A 13,384-nucleotide genomic window follows, 5' to 3' on the forward strand; every position below is an offset into this window, starting at 1 on the left:
TTTGCTCCGGTAAATTAGGTCACGTGTCATGTTAAATCACTTCTTCTAAACACAACATTTGCTGGTGCTAGCTTTCCCCATGAAAAGAGACATTTCCCTTACAGTACATGACATATCATTTTTATTCTATCAATAAGTATAGAAATTAAACAAAAGAAAAAATGGTGTCGCCAAAGAATGCACAGCTCTGTCGCCTTGTGGAGGTGTCAAGGGCATTGAGCTCCTTGGACATGAAAAGTGCCCGATAAATGCCATTTCTCATCATTTCTCTTGGCGTCAGTTCTGCTATTAAATGGGACGGAGGCAACGGGCTCAGAGAGCAGGTTAAGTGCACACCGAACGCAGATGTGTCCAAGTGTCTGTAAAAGCGCGGTGCTCCGCTGGCGCTGTTCCCTAGTGGCTTAAAGTGCCCGCCTAGTAAGCAGGCGATCCTGGGTCTGAATACCAGCGGTGCCTCTCTCCGTGTCTTGTTGTGCCGAATGTCTCATTTCAGACAAACATGTACAGCTTGGTTCAGTTTAATGCAAGAATTCATTTCCTTTCTGGAATAACTTGTTTTTGAAGAAATCCATACAGCTTGTGAAAGATGAAATCCATTTCTTGGTTGTCAGTGGAAAAAGATTGCCGGCTGCAAGAAGCGCAAGTGATTGTTTTCTTTGACCATAAACCTGCAAATGTAGGGAACACAAGCGGCCGTCAGTCTCTGTGGCGCAATCGGTTAGCGCGTTCAACTGTTAACCGAAAGGTTGGTGGTTCAAGCCCACCCAGGGACGCATGTCTCCGTTTTTCCAATGTAAACATCATCACCGCTAAAGAAGATGGCGCAGAAGGCTCCACAGTCGAAACGTTGTGCTTCTTTTCTTCTCTTTTCAGCATGGAGTAAACCTTTGCTTGATCGTTTGCAGCCTACGCATGCTGACACAGCTACCTTTCTCTTAACGCGCCTCAATCATTATTCACCAAAACCATCAGCAGAATGTGTCGCCTTTGTGGTGATGTCACTCCTCTGCTTCACAAATGTCCTTAGTGACGGACCATTTCTTTCTGCCATTTTTCCGGAGCGGTTATTGATTGCTCCATCATTTCCCTCATACTTTCCATCCCTAGATTGAAAAAAAAAAAACAGAAACAGGCTGACAGGACGACAATCAAATTGCAAAAACTCATCAAAGCACTCGATAGAGTATTTGAATCCACAAGTAGCTACGAGCAACTTTGTCCTGGCTTGCATGAAAGTCGGAAAATGTCAAAAAGAAAAAGATGGTGGCTTTTTCATATTTGTTCTTTCATTTTTAGTTCGTTGGCTCTTCTGTCCATTGTACTCCTGCCTGGCTCTTGACCTGTGACTGTCTGAACGCACACATTAGACTTTCAGGCGGGGGATTTGTCCTGAGCCTCTGTGAAAGACCCACCCACCCCCATAAATAACTGCTCTAGAAACACATGAATGCAAAACTAAACCACAGCTTAAAGAGGAGCTCCAACTCAGTGCCATACTAATGTAAACAAAGTAATACTAAGACATGTTCTTATGGATTTGTCTTACCTTGAGATATGTAATTGGATTTCAGGATTAACTTCCTCATTCAATGTAGTGGTGATTCTTTGCCTGGTCAGTACCTGGGTGGGAGACCTCCAGCGAACAATTAAGCTTGCTGCTGGAAGTGGTGTTAAGAGACTCTTAGGATCTTCCAGAGGTCTCTGTCCAATAGCACTAGTTGCCTTAGAGCTGGCTCAAACATTGCTCAAGAGTCTACCTTTCACAGATGCGCAAAGATGAATGATGGGGGTGCACTCTTCAAGGAGCCTTCCAACTGTAGGGACCGATTAGAGACGATCCGTAGCATGTGTTCGTTTCCATATACGCCCCGTGTCTCAACGGTAGGACAGAGTCAAATACTGCCTCGACACGTAACAGCGTTATATTAAACCGCAGGACTTGAGGGCTGTTTTGTTTGAATGTTCAAGGCATTGGTAAGAGCGTAGGTCAAGGGCCATTGGTGCATCTCCTGTAACTGGAGCAAAAATGCTATTCAAAGTGCAGTGACTAAAATCGTCGTCCACATGTCTCCGTTGTTGATTGCTTTCTGTCTAAGAACGTTCTGTTTTCATGTCCGAACGGGGAGACTTTATCATTCCAACTTGAAGCCACCCTTAAGTCCTCTAAGGTGTGTGTGTGTGTGCTTGCACGTATGGCGTAAAAGGTTTCTTAAACGGAGAGCGAACTTGAAAAAAGTTGCCTCCGCTGCCGCCGCCGCCTCGCACTCCCTGTTCGATTGTAGCAAGAAGGCAGCGGCCGCGGCGCTCGCTGTAGTCGTGGCCGAGTGGTTAAGGTGACGGACTTGAAATCCGTTGGGGTCTCCCTGCGCAGGTTCAAATCCTGCCGACTACGGCGTCCTTTGCATTTGGTTGCGTGCGTGTAAAAGGACCAGCGCCGTTTCGTTTTCGCTGGGACCTTTAACACTCTAAATCGCCTGGACCCGCAGCCTGTGAAATCGATTCTTCAGCACCCACGAAGGACGCTTTGCCGCTGGACACAGATACCGATGCTTTTCTGCAACGAGCTTTCCAGCTGAATTTTCTCGGCAGCTCCGTACTGAACCTGTTCTCCATTGCAACATAGCGGAGGCTCGTCACGTCTATAGCAAGGCTGTGTAGGACCGCATACGCCACAGTGACTTGTACACAGACCACATGAAAGGCAAGCAAAATACACTTTTAAAATTCCAAAGACTCACAAGGTCAGAGGAACAGCGATGACCTGAACAGATCTGTTCCAGAAGTCTAGGTTGACCTTTTTAGAGCTGTAATTGCATTTTTGTTTAATAGAAGATCAAATCTACTCGCATGTACCAGCACCTTACAGTTTATTGATGTTAATTCTGTTTAAGTAATAAGATTGCTAACGATGTTGGACTTTAGCCGGTGTTTTTTAGAACAAATTGCTTACACTTCTGTAAGGAATACGCAGTACGTGCCTTTGTCAGTCATTGCTCACCATACCTGTAACTTTCTTATCTAACTCACTTCCTCAAATGGTGAAGGTCCACAAACATAAATGAAAAAAAAACCCTTGTTGTAGATGAGGTGCACAAAAAAGCAGCCCCTGATAGTGTATAACACATTTGTACTATTGCAGAGACACATGTAACATATATATATATACTGTATATATATATATGAAACAGAAATAGAAACAGAAACAGGAATCGCTTACTCACCTGGAGAATCTCTGTAGGAATATCTAGCATTTATCAATGGAAATAAAAGCTGCTTTAATACAGTGCATGTTCAAACTCAAACCCTCAGCTGCTGTTCTTGTTTGTTTTGGGACAAATTGCAACTGAGCATCGCATGAGCCGTTACGTACCCTTATCTGTTAGGGAATTTCAAGGGAGGAGTTAGGTCAGAATGGGTAGGCTGCAAAACAACAAGTAAAGATTTATTCCAAGATGAAACGTTGTGGCGGTTTTCTTATCTTTTCAGCATGGACTAAACTTTTACGTGTTCCTTATATGCTATATGTGTATCTATTAGCACCAATGTCGTTCTTAAAAACTAACATGAAATTGTCAGGGACATTCAGCTATATACAAAGACGAGACAGACAAAGTAATAATTCTGTATTAACGTGGCCTACATATTGACGCAATGATCGAACTAACTGACATGTTCTGATTCAGATCCCCTGCAGTTCATGCCAATTAGAACAATAGCAATGCTGAGTCCTCCCCACCCTACCGAGCACAAATTCAGCTGCTCTCCAGTTCTGTTCTGCATGTTTTTTCATTGCAATTGAGCTCGGAGCTGGAGATGATCTCCATACAGTTCTGTGTTCACTAGCCCGCACTTGCGTGCTAATTTACGGGTTGTGGCAAATGCTTTTCTATAGTTCATATACATGACGGCAACCTGTTACCGAGGAACCTGAGAGGTTTAAAAGCCTCATGAGCCAGGCAGGACTCGAACCTACAATCTTCTGATCCGAAGTCAGACGCGTTATCCATTACGCCACTGGCCCATAGAACATGCACTTGCACTCCACCACAGAGAGCTCTACACTGCTACTAGTAGTACACTTCCCCATCTAAATTTTCACAGCAAGAAACTTGTGTTTCCTACTATTTTTATCAGGTTTAAAATATCATCTCCTTAAAACAGAAAAAGTGTTGATGTGTCGTGCTGAAATTCCGATTGATTTTGAATTCAAAGAAAAAAGGTTTTCTTCCAAAACACCATGAAATTGTCACATCTTGCAGACAATAGGTTTATTCCATGTTGAAAAGAGAAGAAAGAAAACCATGGAGCCTTTAACAGGTGTGAGGCTTCTTCAGGTGTGAGAAGACCTCACAGTCGAAACGCTGTGGTTCCGTTCTTCTCTTTTCAGTGTAGTGATTCATAGCCGTTCAGGGACCCCAAATATGTAAGAAAACCGGTTCAGGGACGCCAAATATGTAATCATAGTGGCTCTCTGAAGGCACCAGTTCTGTAGGGTTTGGGCATTTACTGAGACAATTATTAATTGTAGCAGTAAATCACAAAGTTGATTCTTTTGATGGCTTTAGAGTCCAACCATGCGACATAACTCAAACAACGCACACACACAGGTACTAATACACGAGGATACATTTATTAATACATAGAATATGCATATAAAACTAACAGATCTTATCGAGAGGGTTATCAGAATACAAAAGGTATATATTCAGTCAGTTACGAAGTGTTACACATATCAAGAGGACATACGTTCAGTATATCATTCATTAAGACCGTTTCGTAAATGAACTTAGTTATAACTTCTACATTAGATACTCAAACAAGTACATAACTCTTAGGAATTAAATTGATATCAACTGGTTGGGATAACAATTGAATTCTCGAGCTGTAATGCATTGAAGTTAAATACTCATCCAATCTTTGGGGATTCAGATCTTCTGCGGGCACAAAGAAACAGTTGCAGGCTGTTGCTGTCCAATCCGCGCTCTCTGGCTCCGTGCCAGGCTGTGCTGTGCGGCTTGCGACGGTGCGCTGCTGATGCTCACTGACCGGCTAGTTAGTGTTGGCTTTAACTAGCAAAGTTTGTGCACAGGAGAAAAGATGACTGTGGGTCCCAGCAAGTCAGGAAGAGGACCGGTTCGTTCCTAATGAAGAGCTAGTTCTGAATAGTGATTCAGCTTTCCACAGTTCCGACCTGTTCACGAGGCCTGCTGCTGGTTACTCTCTGGCAACCTCCACTCTAGACTCTTAGAACAAAGGAAAGTTCTGGCACTCAGACACACTGGCCGTTCCGTGGTTGTCCGGGCTGAGTCTCAGGATGGTCAGGAGGCGCGCTGCGAGGATGTCCTGCCCTTGGGAGCCTTCTGCTCCTGGGCCGTCCTGCCCTGGAATTCTCCTTTGAATTCCCTTTAGAACAGTCCACAGAATCCTCTCCAGAATCCCTTCTGAATCTTGTTGAATCTCACTGAATCTCTCAGGCTCTCTGTGTTGCCTGTTTTTACCTGGAGGAACTTCAGCTCATTGATTGGCTGAAAGTTCCATGGGCATCAGAGTCCCACGTGGGTTACTCGGCCCTACCAGTCCCTGATTGGTTGATCAAGGTGAGATATGAGTCACTTACTCCTGACACTTAGTAATGCAGTCCAGATGTCCAACTGGCACTCCCTAGACAGATAGGCGCCAATGGATGACCATTGATCATGATAGCCAGGCTTAGCTAAGTGCATCCCCCTTTGGGAGCTGTCCTAGGACCTTAAATCACCCTGGGAATAGTCTCTCTGTGGCTGCACCACAGAGATGAACAGAGAAATGGGGCCTCATTTGGGAAGCTCGGAAACACTTAATTCTGCCTTATTAATAAGCCTCGCCGCTACATCAGCATGCAATAAACCTATTACTTGTTCCTTTGCAGCCGAGGCATGCTGACGTAGCTACCCAGCTGAACATCTTGCAGACTCTACAGTACTTCTCTCCTGTAGAAGTAAAGCAGGGCTTGCTGGGTGAGCTTTTGCTCCGGTAAATTAGGTCACGTGTCATGTTAAATCACTTCTTCTAAACACAACATTTGCTGGTGCTAGCTTTCCCCATGAAAAGAGACATTTCCCTTACAGTACATGACATATCGTTTTTATTCTATCAATAAGTATAGAAATTAAACAAAAGAAAAAATGGTGTCGCCAAAGAATGCACAGCTCTGTCGCCTTGGGGAGGTGTCAAGGGCATTGAGCTCCTTGGACATGAAAAGTGCCCGATAAATGCCATTTCTCATCATTTCTCTTGGCGTCAGTTCTGCTATTAAATGGGACGGAGGCAACGGGTTCAGAGAGCAGGTTAAGTGCACACCGAACGCAGATGTGTCCAAGTGTCTGTAAAAGCGCGGTGCTCCGCTGGCGCTGTTCCCTAGTGGCTTAAAGTGCCTGCCTAGTAAGCAGGCGATCCTGGGTCTGAATACCAGCGGTGCCTCTCTCCGTGTCTTGTTGTGCCGAATGTCTCATTTCAGACAAACGTACAGCTTGGTTCAGTTTAATGCAAGAATTCATTTCCTTTCTGGAATAACTTGTTTTTGAAGAAATCCATACAGCTTGTGAAAGATGAAATCCATTTCTTGGTTGTCAGTGGAAAAAGATTGCCGGCTGCAAGAAGCGCAAGTGATTGTTTTCTTTGACCATAAACCTGCAAATGTAGGGAGTACAAGCGGCCGTCAGTCTCTGTGGCACAATCGGTTAGCGCGTTCGGCTGTTAACCGAAAGGTTGGTGGTTCAAGCCCACCCAGGGACGTATGTCTCCGTTTTTCCAATGTAAACATCATCACCGCTAAAGAAGATGGCGCAGAAGGCTCCACAGTCGAAACGTTGTGCTTCTTTTCTTCTCTTTTCAGCATGGAGTAAACCTTTGCTTGATCCTTTGCAGCCTACGCATGCTGACACAGCTACCTTTCTCTTAACGCGCCTCAATCATTATTCACCAAAACCATCAGCAGAATGTGTCGCCTTTGTGGTGATGTCACTCCTCTGCTTCACAAATGTCCTTAGTGACGGACCATTTCTTTCTGCCATTTTTCCGGAGCGGTTATTGATTGCTCCATCATTTCCCTCATACTTTCCATCCCTAGATTGAAAAAAAAAAACAGAAACAGGCTGACAGGACGACAATCAAATTGCAAAAACTCATCAAAGCACTCGATAGAGTATTTGAATCCACCAGTAGCTACGAGCAACTTTGTCCTGGCTTGCATGAAAGTCGGAAAATGTCAAAAAGAAAAAGATGGTGGCTTTTTCATATCTGTTCTTTTATTTTTAGTTCGTTGGCTCTTCTGTCCATTGTCCTCCTGCCTGGCTCTTGACCTGTGACTGTCTGAACGCACACATTAGACTTTCAGGCGGGGGATTTGTCCTGAGCCTCCGTGGAAGACCCACCCACCCCCATAAATAACTGCTCTAGAAACACATGAATGCAAAACTAAACCACAGCTTAAAGATGAGCTCCAACTCAGTGCCATACTAATGTAAACGAAGTAATACTAAGACATGTTCTTATGGATTTGTCTTACCTTGAGATATGTAATTGGATTTCAGGATTAACTTCCTCATTCAATGTACTGGTGATTCTTTGCCTGGTCAGTACCTGGGTGGGAGACCTCCAGCGAACAATTAAGCTTGCTGCTGGAAGTGGTGTTAAGAGACTCTTAGGATCTTCCAGAGGTGTCTGTCCAATAGCACTAGTTGCCTTAGAGCTGGCTCAAACATTGCTCAAGAGTCTACCTTTCACAGATGCGCAAAGATGAATGATGGGGGTGCACGCTTCAAGGAGCCTTCCAACTGTAGGGACCGATTAGAGACGATCCGTAGCATGTGTTCGTTTCCATATACGCCCCGTGTCTCAACGGTAGGACAGAGAAAAATACTGCCTCGACACGTAACAGCGTTATATTAAACCGCAGGACTTGAGGGCTGTTTTGTTTGAATGTTCAAGGCATTGGTAAGAGCGTAGGTCAAGGGCCATTGGTGCATCTCCTGTAACTGGAGTAAAAATGCTATTCAAACTGCAGTGACTAAAATCGTCGTCCACATGTCTCCGTTGTTGATTGCTTTCAGTCTAAGAACGTTCTGTTTTCATGTCCGAACGGGGAGACTTTATCATTCCAACTTGAAGCCACCCTTAAGTCCTCTGAGGTGTGTGTGTGTGTGTGCTTGCACGTATGGCGTAAAAGGTTTCTTAAACGGAGAGCGAACTTGAAAAAAGTTGCCTCCGCTGCCGCCGCCGCCTCGCACTCCCTGTTCGATTGTAGCAAGAAGGCAGCGGCCGCGGCGCTTGCTGTAGTCGTGGCCGAGTGGGGTTAAGGTGACGGACTTGAAATCCGTTGGGGTCTCCCCGCGCAGGTTCAAATCCTGCCGACTACGGCGTGCTTTGCATTTGGTTGCGTGCGTGCGTGTAAAAGGACCAGCGCCGTTTCGTTTTCGCTGGGACCTTTAACACTCTAAATCGCCTGGACCCACAACCTGTGAAATCGATTCTTCAGCACCCACGATGGACGCTTTGCCGCTGGACACAGAGAACGATGCTTTTCTGCAACGAGCTTTCCAGCTGAATTTTCTCGGCAGCTCCGTACTGAACCTGTTCTCCATTGCAACATAGCGGAGGCTCGTCACGTCTATAGCAAGGCTGTGTAGGACCGCATACGCCACAGTGACTTGTACACAGACCACATGAAAGGCAAGCAAAATACACTTTTAAAATTCCAAAGACTCACAAGGTCAGAGAAACAGCGATGACCTGAACAGATCTGTTACAGAAGTCTAGGTTGACCTTTTTAGAGCTGTAATTGCATTTTTGTTTAATAGAAGATCAAATCTACTCGCATGTACCAGCACCTTACAGTTTATTGATGTTAATTCTGTTTAAGTAATAAGATTGCTAACGATGTTGGACTTTAGCCGGTGTTTTTTAGAACAAATTGCTTACACTTCTGTAAGGAATACGCAGTACGTGCCTTTGTCAGTCATTGCTCACCATACCTGTAACTTTCTTATCTAACTCACTTCCTCAAATGGTGAAGGTCCACAAACATAAATGAAAAAAAAACCCTTGTTGTAGATGAGGTGCACAAAAAAGCAGCCCCTGATAGTGTATAACACATTTATACTATTGCAGAGACACATGTAACATATATATACTGTATATATGAAACAGAAATAGAAACAGAAACAGGAATCGCTTACTCACCTGGAGAATCTCTGTAGGAATATCTAGCATTTATCAATGGAAATAAAAGCTGCTTTAATACAGTGCATGTTCAAACTCAAACCCTCAGCTGCTGTTCTTGTTTGTTTTGGGACAAATTGCAACTGAGCATCGCATGAGCCGTTACGTACCCTTATCTGTTAGGGAATTTCAAGGGAGGAGTTAGGTCAGAATGGGTAGGCTGCAAAACAACAAGTAAAGATTTATTCCAAGATGAAACGTTGTGGCGGTTTTCTTATCTTTTCAGCATGGACTAAACTTTTACGTGTTCCTTATATGCTATATATGTATATATTAGCACCAATGTCGTTCTTAAAAACTAACATGAAATTGTCAGGGACATTCAGCTATATACAAAGACGAGACAGACAAAGTAATAATTCTGTATTAACGTGGCCTACATATTGACGCAAAGATCAAACTGACTGACATGTTCTGATTCAGATCCCCTGCAGTTCATGCCAATTAGAACAATAGCAATGCTGAGTCCTCCCCACCCTACTGAGCACAAATTTAGCTGCTCTCCAGTTCTGTTCTGCATGTTTTTTCATTGCAATTGAGCTCGGAGCTGGAGATGATCTCCATACAGTTCTGTGTTCACCAGCCCGCACTTGCGTGCTAATTTACGGGTTGTGGCAAATGCTTTTCTATAGTTCATATACATGACGGCAACCTGTTACCTAGGAACCTGAGAGGTTTAAAAGCCTCACGAGCCAGGCAGGACTCAAACCTACAATCTTCTGATCCGAAGTCAGACGCGTTATCCATTACGCCACTGGCCCATAGAACATGCGCTTGCACTCCACCACAGAGAGCTCTACACTGCTACTAGTAGTACACTTCCCCATCTAAATTTTCACAGCAAGAAACTTGTGTTTCCTACTATTTTTGTCAGGTTTAAAATATCATCTCCTTAAAACAGAAAAAGTGTTGATGTGTTGTGCTGAAATTCCGATTGATTTTGAATTCAAAGAAAAAAGGTTTTCTTCCAAAACACCATGAAATTGTCACATCTTGCAGACAATAGGTGTATTCCATGTTGAAAAGAGAAGAAAGAAAACCATGGAGCCTTTTACAGGTGTGAGGCTTCTTCAGGTGTGAGAAGACCTCACAGTCGAAACGCTGTGTTTCCGTTCTTCTCTTTTCAGCATGCAATAAACCTAGTACTTGTTCCTTTGCAGCCGAGGCATGCTGACGTAGCTACCCAGCTGAACATCTTGCAGACTCTACAGTACTTCTCTCCTGTAGAAGTAAAGCAGGGCTTGCTGGGTGAGCTTTTGCTCCGGTAAATTAGGTCACGTGTCATGTTAAATCACTTCTTCTAAACACAACATTTGCTGGTGCTAGCTTTCCCCATGAAAAGAGACATTTCCCTTACAGTACATGACATATCGTTTTTATTCTATCAATAAGTATAGAAATTAAACAAAAGAAAAAATGGTGTCGCCAAAGAATGCACAGCTCTGTCACCTTGGGGAGGTGTCAAGGGCATTGAACTCCTTGGACATGAAAAGTGCCCGATAAATGCCATTTCTCATCATTTCTCTTGGCGTCAGTTCTGCTATTAAATGGGACGGAGGCAACGGGCTCAGAGAGCAGGTTAAGTGCACACCGAACGCAGATGTGTCCAAGTGTCTGTAAAAGCGCGGTGCTCCGCTGGCGCTGTTCCCTAGTGGCTTAAAGTGCCCGCCTAGTAAGCAGGCGATCCTGGGTCTGAATACCAGCGGTGCCTCTCTCCGTGTCTTGTTGTGCCGAATGTATCATTTCAGACAAACATGTACAGCTTGGTTCAGTTTAATGCAAGAATTCATTTCCTTTCTGGAATAACTTGTTTTTGAAGAAATCCATACAGCTTGTGAAAGATGAAATCCATTTCTTGGTTGTCAGTGGAAAAAGATTGCCGGCTGCAAGAAGCGCAAGTGATTGTTTTCTTTGACCATAAACCTGCAAATATAGGGAGCACAAGCGGCCGTCAGTCTCTGTGGCGCAATCGGTTAGCGCGTTCGGCTGTTAACCGAAAGGTTGGTGGTTCAAGCCCCCCCAGGGACGCATGTCTCCGTTTTTCCAATGTAAACATCATCACCGCTAAAGAAGATGGCGCAGAAGGCTCCACAGTCGAAACGTTGTGCTTCTTTTCTTCTCTTTTCAGCATGGAGTAAACCTTTGCTTGATCCTTTGCAGCCTACGCATGCTGACACAGCTACCTTTCTCTTAACGCGCCTCAATCATTATTCACCAAAACCATCAGCAGAATGTGTCGCCTTTGTGGTGATGTCACTCCTCTGCTTCACAAATGTCCTTAGTGACGGACCATTTCTTTCTGCCATTTTTCCGGAGCGGTTATTGATTGCTCCATCATTTCCCTCATACTTTCCATCCCTAGATTGAAAAAAAAAACAGAAACAGGCTGACAGGACGACAATCAAATTGCAAAAACTCATCAAAGCACTCGATAGAGTATTTGAATCCACAAGTAGCTACGAGCAACTTTGTCCTGGCTTGTATGAAAGTCGGAAAATGTCAAAAAGACAAAGATGGTGGCTTTTTCATATCTGTTCTTTTATTTTTAGTTCGTTGGCTCTTCTGTCCATTGTCCTCCTGCCTGGCTCTTGACCTGTGACTGTCTGAACGCACACATTAGACTTTCAGGCGGGGGATTTGTCCTGAGCCTCTGTGGAAGACCCACCCACCCCCATAAATAACTGCTCTAGAAACACATGAATGCAAAACTAAACCACAGCTTAAAGAGGAGCTCCAACTCAGTGCCATACTAATGTAAACGAAGTAATACTAAGACATGTTCTTATGGATTTGTCTTACCTTGAGATATGTAATTGGATTTCAGGATTAACTTCCTCATTCAATGTACTGGTGATTCTTTGCCTGGTCAGTACCTGGGTGGGAGACCTCCAGCGAACAATTAAGCTTACTGCTGGAAGTGGTGTTAAGAGACTCTTAGGATCTTCCAGAGGTGTCTGTCCAATAGCACTAGTTGCCTTAGAGCTGGCTCAAACATTGCTCAAGAGTCTACCTTTCACAGATGCGCAAAGATGAATGATGGGGGTGCACGCTTCAAGGAGCCTTCCAACTGTAGGGACCGATTAGAGACGATCCGTAGCATGTGTTCGTTTCCATATCTGCCCCGTGTCTCAACGGTAGGACAGAGTCAAATACTGCCTCGACACGTAACAGCATTATATATAACCGCAGGACTTGAGGGCTGTTTTGTTTGAATGTTCAAGGCATTGGTAAGAGCGTAGGTCAAGGGCCATTGGTGCATCTCCTGTAACTGGAGTAAAAATGCTATTCAAAGTGCAGTGACTAAAATCGTCGTCCACATGTCTCCGTTGTTGATTGCTTTCTGTCTAAGAACGTTCTGTTTTCATGTCCGAACGGGGAGACTTTATCATTCCAACTTGAAGCCACCCTTAAGTCCTCTGAGGTGTGTGTGTGTGTGTCCTTGCACGTATGGCGTAAAAGGTTTCTTAAACGGAGAGCGAACTTGAAAAAAGTTGCCTCCGCTGCCGCCGCCACCTCGCACTCCCTGTTCGATTGTAGCAAGAAGGCAGCGGCCGCGGTGCTCGCTGTAGTCGTGGACGAGTGGTTAAGGTGACGGACTTGAAATCCGTTGGGGTCTCCCCGCGCAGGTTCAAATCCTGCCGACTACGGCGTCCTTTGCATTTGGTTGCGTGCGTGCGTGTAAAAGGACCAGCGCCGTTTCGTTTTCGCTGGGACCTTTAACACTCTAAATCGCCTGGACCCGCAGCCTGTGAAATCGATTCTTCAGCACCCACGATGGACGCTTTGCCGCTGGACACAGATAACGATGCTTTTCTGCAACGAGCTTTCCAGCTGAATTTTCTCGGCAGCTCCGTACTGAACCTGTTCTCCATTGCAACATAGCGGAGGCTCGTCACGTCTATAGCAAGGCTGGTTAGGACCGCATACGCCACAGTGACTTGTACACAGACCACATGAAAGGCAAGCAAAATACACTTTTAAAATTCCAAAGACTCACAAGGTCAGAGAAACAGCGATGACCTGAACAGATCTGTTACAGAAGTCTAGGTTGACCTTTTTAGAGCTGTAATTGCATTTTTGTTTAATAGAAGATCAAATCTACTCGCATGTACCAGCACCTTACAGT

General features: G+C 44.6%; 7 non-coding genes across 7 annotated transcripts; 5 read left to right on the plus strand and 2 right to left on the minus strand.

Annotated features, from left to right (window-relative positions):
- The first annotated feature begins 2,310 nt into the window (after nucleotides 1-2,310).
- Nucleotides 2,311-2,392, plus strand: trnas-uga (transfer RNA serine (anticodon UGA)). Its single transcript has one exon. It is a non-coding gene; the product is annotated as a tRNA-Ser (tRNA).
- A 1,556-nt stretch (nucleotides 2,393-3,948) lies between these two features.
- trnar-ucg (transfer RNA arginine (anticodon UCG)) lies at nucleotides 3,949-4,021 on the minus strand. The gene has a single exon. It is a non-coding gene; the product is annotated as a tRNA-Arg (tRNA).
- A 2,679-nt stretch (nucleotides 4,022-6,700) lies between these two features.
- Nucleotides 6,701-6,774, plus strand: trnan-guu (transfer RNA asparagine (anticodon GUU)). Its single transcript has one exon. It is a non-coding gene; the product is annotated as a tRNA-Asn (tRNA).
- Nucleotides 6,775-8,312: 1,538 nt separating this feature from the next.
- On the plus strand, nucleotides 8,313-8,396 carry trnas-uga (transfer RNA serine (anticodon UGA)). The gene has a single exon. It is a non-coding gene; the product is annotated as a tRNA-Ser (tRNA).
- Nucleotides 8,397-9,946: 1,550 nt separating this feature from the next.
- trnar-ucg (transfer RNA arginine (anticodon UCG)) lies at nucleotides 9,947-10,019 on the minus strand. Its single transcript has one exon. It is a non-coding gene; the product is annotated as a tRNA-Arg (tRNA).
- Nucleotides 10,020-11,212: 1,193 nt separating this feature from the next.
- trnan-guu (transfer RNA asparagine (anticodon GUU)) lies at nucleotides 11,213-11,286 on the plus strand. Its single transcript has one exon. It is a non-coding gene; the product is annotated as a tRNA-Asn (tRNA).
- Nucleotides 11,287-12,823: 1,537 nt separating this feature from the next.
- trnas-uga (transfer RNA serine (anticodon UGA)) lies at nucleotides 12,824-12,905 on the plus strand. The gene has a single exon. It is a non-coding gene; the product is annotated as a tRNA-Ser (tRNA).
- Nucleotides 12,906-13,384: the final 479 nt, after the last annotated feature.

The sequence above is a fragment of the Lepisosteus oculatus genome, unplaced genomic scaffold, assembly GCF_040954835.1.
Source record: "Lepisosteus oculatus isolate fLepOcu1 unplaced genomic scaffold, fLepOcu1.hap2 HAP2_SCAFFOLD_74, whole genome shotgun sequence".
In the NCBI taxonomy this organism is placed as follows: domain Eukaryota; kingdom Metazoa; phylum Chordata; class Actinopteri; order Semionotiformes; family Lepisosteidae; genus Lepisosteus; species Lepisosteus oculatus.